Raw genomic sequence first — 4,765 nt, 5'->3', positions numbered from 1 at the left:
TAGGGAGCCATTGGGACCCATAGGGAGCCATTGGGACCAATTGGGACCCATTGGGACCCATAGGGAGCCATTGAGACCCATTGAGACCCATAGACCCCCATTGCCCCCCATTGACCCCCTTGTCCTCCATTGCTCCCCATTGCCCCCATTGCCTCCCATTGTCCCCATTACCTCCATAGCCCCCATGACCCCATAGCCCCCCATTAAATGATTGCCCCCATTCCCCCCATACCCCCCATTACCCCCATAGCCCCCATTGCCCCCATTGCCTCCCATAGCCCCCATTGCCCCCCATTACCCCCATTACCCCCATAGCCCCCCATTACCCCATTGCCCCCTATTACCCCCATAGCCCCCATTGCCCCCCATTACCCCATTGCCCCCTATTACCCCCATTATCCCCATTCCCCCCCATACCCCCCATTACCCCCATAGGCCCCATTCCCCCCATTCTCCCCCATTCCCCCATAGCCCCAATTGCCCCCATTGCCCCCCATCACCTCATTGCCCCCCATAGCCCCCATTGAGCCCAATTGCCCCCATTCCCTCCATCACCCCCCATTGCCCCCCATCACCTCATTGCCCCCCATAGCCCCCATTGAGCCCAATTGCCCCCATTCCCTCCATCACCCCCCATTGCCCCCCATCGCCCCAATTGCCCCCATTGCCCCCCATCACCTCATTGCCCCCATAGCCCCCATTGTGCCCAATTCCCCCCATTCCCTCCATCACCTCATTGCCCCCATAGCCCCCATTGCGCCCAATTGCCCCCATTGCCCCCCATCGCCCCCCATAGCCCCATCGGCTCACAGGTCACGTGCAGGGTGACGCTGGCGCTCCCCCCGGCCGCCAGGGGGCGCTGTGTCTGCACGCGGCACCGCAGGGTGGCGCCGTCGTCCCCCCGGCTCACGGCCACCGCCAGGGGGCTCCGCGTCACCGCCAGGGGGCGCTGCGTCAGCCAGGGCGCTGCCAGCGGCCTCCCGTCCTGCAGGGGGCGCCCAGTGACACCCAGTGACACCCAGTGACCCCCATTGACACCCATTGATACCCATTGATACCCATTGACACCCATTGACACCCATTGATACCCATTAACACCCATTGACCCCCATTGACACCCATTGATACCCATTGACACCCATTGACCCCCATTGACTCCCATTGATACCCATTGAGACCCATTGAGACCCATTGACCCCCATTGACACCCATTGACACCCATTGACCCCCATTGACTCCCATTGATACCCATTGAGACCCATTGGCTCCCATTGACACCCATTGACTCCCATTGACACCCATTGGCTCCCATTGACACCCAGTGACACCCATTGGCTCCCATTGACACCCATTGACACCCAGTGACACCCAGTGACACCCATTGGCACCCATTGGCTCCCACTGACACCCGTTGACACCCAGTGACACCCATTGGGTCCCATTCACACCCATTGGCTCCCGTTGGCTCCCATTAACACCCATTGACACCCATTGGCTCCCATTGGCTCCCATTAGCTCCCATTACCCCCTTACCCCCATTGCCCCCATCAGCCCCATTACCCCACTGCCCCCCATTGCCCCCATTAACCCCATTGTCCCCATTACCCCATTGCCCCCATTGCCCCCCATTGCCCCATTACCCCCATTGCCCCATTACCCCCATTGCCCCCCATTACCCCCATTGCCCCATTACCCCCATTGCCCCATTACCCCCATTGCCCCCCATTACCCCCATTGCCCCATTACCCCCATTGCCCCATTACCCCCATTGCCCCCATTACCTTGTCCCAATGGAGGCTGGGAGGGGGGTTCCCCCCCCGCACGACGCACACCAGCTCCAGGGTGTCCCCCGCCCGCACGTGGGGCGAATCCAGGCCCTCGATGGTGGGGGGGCCCGGGGGGACTGGGGGCAATGGGTCAGAATGGGGGGGATCCATTGGGGTCAATGGGGGGGTTCAATGGGGATCAATGGGGCTCAATGGGGTTCAATGGGGGTCAATGGGGTTCAATGGGGTTCAATGGGGGTCAATGGTGGTTAATGGGGGTCGAAGTGGGTCAATGGGGTTCAATGGGGATCAATGGGGGTCAATGGGGGTCAATGGGGGTCAATGGGGGTCGATGGGTGCTCACAGAGGACGTCAAGGACGAGCGCGGCCTCGGTCGGGGCAGCCCCGGCCTCATTGGATGCGCTGCAGAGCAGGCGCTGTCCATGGTGCTGGCGCTGTGGGGTCAGCCTGGGGCAATGGGGGCAATGGGGGTCAATGGGGGGCAATGGGGGTCATTGTAAGTCAATGGGGTCAATGGGGGGCAATGGGGGCAATAGGGGGCAATGGAGTCAATGGGATCCAATGGGGAACAATGGAGTCAATGGGGGGCAATGGGGGCGATGGGGGGTGATGAGGGTCAATGGAGTCAATGGGGGTAAATGGGGGTCAATGGGCTTTAATTGGCCTCAATGGGACTCAATGGGCTACACTGGTCTATACTGGTCCATACTGGTCTATACTGGTCCATACTGGTCTATACTCGTCCATAATGTTCCATACTGGTCGATACTGACCCATACTGATCCATACTGGTCTATACTGGTCTATACTGGTCCATAATGTTCCGTACTGGTCCATACTGGTTTATACTGGTCTATATTGGTTTATACTGGTTTATACTGGTCCATACTGGTCTATACTGGTTTATACTGGTTTATACTGGTCCATACAGGTCTAGGGGGCGCTCACCTGACGGTGACTTCAGCACTGCTCAGTTTCGGGTGGGAGCCCTCGAAGATGCGGGGGGAGGCGTCAGGCAGCGGCTGCCCCCCTGTGCCAAAATCACCCTAAATCAGCCCAAAAGCAGCCCAAATCACCCCAAACCACCAAAAAACACCCAAAACACCCCAAAAATCACCCCAGAACACAAAAAATCACCCCAAAACACCTCGAAACCACCCCAAAATCAGCCAAAACACCCCAAAATCACCCAAAACCACCCGAAAATCACCCCAGAACACAAAAAATCACCCCAAAACACCTCGAAACCACCCCAAAATCAGCCAAAACACCCCAAAATCAGCCAAAACCACCCGAAAATCACCCCAGAACACAAAAAATCACCCCAAAACACCTCGAAACCACCCCAAAATCAGCCAAAACACCCCAAAATCAGCCAAAAACACCCTAAAATCACCCCAAATCAACCCCAAACACCGCAAAACAGACCAAATCTCCCCAAACACCCCAAAATCCCACAAAACACCCCAAAATCACCCAAAACATCCCAAAATCAGCCAAAACCACCCTAAAATCAACCCAAATCAACCCCAAACACCGCAAAACAGACCAAATCTCCCCAAACACCCCAAAATCCCCCAAAACACCCCAAAATCCCCCAAAACACCCCAAAATCAGCCAAAACCACCCGAAAATCACCCCAAATCAACCCCAAAAAACCCCAAAACAGACCAAATCTCCCCAAACACCCCAAAATACCCCAAAACACCCCAAAATCAGCCAAAACCACCCTAAAATCACCCCAAATCAACCCCAAAAAAAACCAAAACAGACCAAATCTCCCCAAACACCCCAAAATACCCCAAAACACCCCAAAATCACCCAAAACATCCCAAAATCAGCCAAAACCACCCTAAAATCAACCCAAATCAACCCCAAAAAAACCCAAAACAGACCAAATCTCCCCAAACACCCCAAAATCCCCAAAACACCCCAAAATCACCCAAAACACCCCAAAATCTCCCAAAACACCCCAAAATCACCCAAAACACCCCAAAATCACCCCAAAAAACCAAAATCACCCAAAACACCCCCAAATCTCCCCAAACACCCCAAAATCACCCGGAACCCCCCCAAATCCCCCAAAACACCCCCAAATCACCCAAAATGACCCAAACCAGACCAAAATTCACTCCCCTCCCCCCAAATGACCCCAAATGACCCCAACCTCCCCCCCGCGTTGACGTCACCGAGCGTGAGAACGAGGCGCGGGGCGGGGCGTGCGTCGTGGGCGTGGCAGCGCACGTGCACCTCGGCCCCGCCCACCCAGGGCAGCTCCGCCCCCGGCGGCAGCTCCAGCGCCGGCGGCCCCGGAGGCACTGGGGGGGGGGGGGGGAGACCTATAGAGCCCCATAGAGCCCCCATAGAGCCCCATAGAGCCCCATAGAGCCCCCATAGAGCCCCATAGAGCCCCATAGAGCCCCCATAGAGCCCCCATAGAGCCCCATAGAGCCCCATAGAGCCCCTATAGAGCCCCATAGAGCCCCATAGAGCCCCATAGAGCCCTATAGAGCCCCTATAGAGCCGCATAGAGCCCCATAGAGCCCCTATAGAGCCCCATAGAGCCCCATAGAGCCCCTATAGAGCCCCATAGAGCCCCTATAGAGCCCCATAGAGCCCCATAGAGCCCCTATAGAGCCCCATAGAGCCCCTATAGAGCCCCATAGAGCCCCCATAGAGCCCCATAGAGCCCCATAGAGCCCCATAGAGTCCTATAGAGCCCCCATAGAGCCCCTATAGAGCCCCATAGAGCCCCATAGAGCCCCCATAGAGCCCCATAGAGCCCCCATAGAGCCCCATAGAGCCCCATAGAGCCCCTATAGAGCCCCATAGAGCCCATAGAGCCCCATAGAGCCCTATAGAGCCCCATAGAGCCCCTATAGAGCCCCATAGAGCCCCATAGAGCCCCATAGAGCCCTATAGAGCCCCATAGAGCCCCTATAGAGCCCCATAGAGCCCCATAGAGCCCCATAGAGCCA

The 4,765-nt window shown here is 57.0% G+C and overlaps 1 long non-coding RNA gene across 1 annotated transcript; it reads right to left on the bottom strand.

The window, feature by feature from the left end:
• Positions 1 to 1,760: 1,760 nt before the first annotated feature.
• Positions 1,761 to 2,794, bottom strand: LOC133264197 (uncharacterized). Its single transcript, XR_009741609.1, has 3 exons — positions 2,736 to 2,794; positions 2,131 to 2,234; positions 1,761 to 1,903 (listed from the first exon to the last, which is right to left on the bottom strand). It is a non-coding gene; the product is annotated as an uncharacterized LOC133264197 (long non-coding RNA).
• Between the last annotated feature and the right edge of the window lie 1,971 nt (positions 2,795 to 4,765).

The sequence above is a fragment of the Pezoporus flaviventris genome, unplaced genomic scaffold, assembly GCF_033815535.1.
Source record: "Pezoporus flaviventris isolate CSIRO_AGI_PZ_B2104156 unplaced genomic scaffold, CSIRO_AGI_Pfla_v1 ptg000700l, whole genome shotgun sequence".
Lineage (NCBI taxonomy): Eukaryota > Metazoa > Chordata > Aves > Psittaciformes > Psittacidae > Pezoporus > Pezoporus flaviventris.
This window is presented reverse-complemented; position numbering and strand designations above follow the sequence as displayed.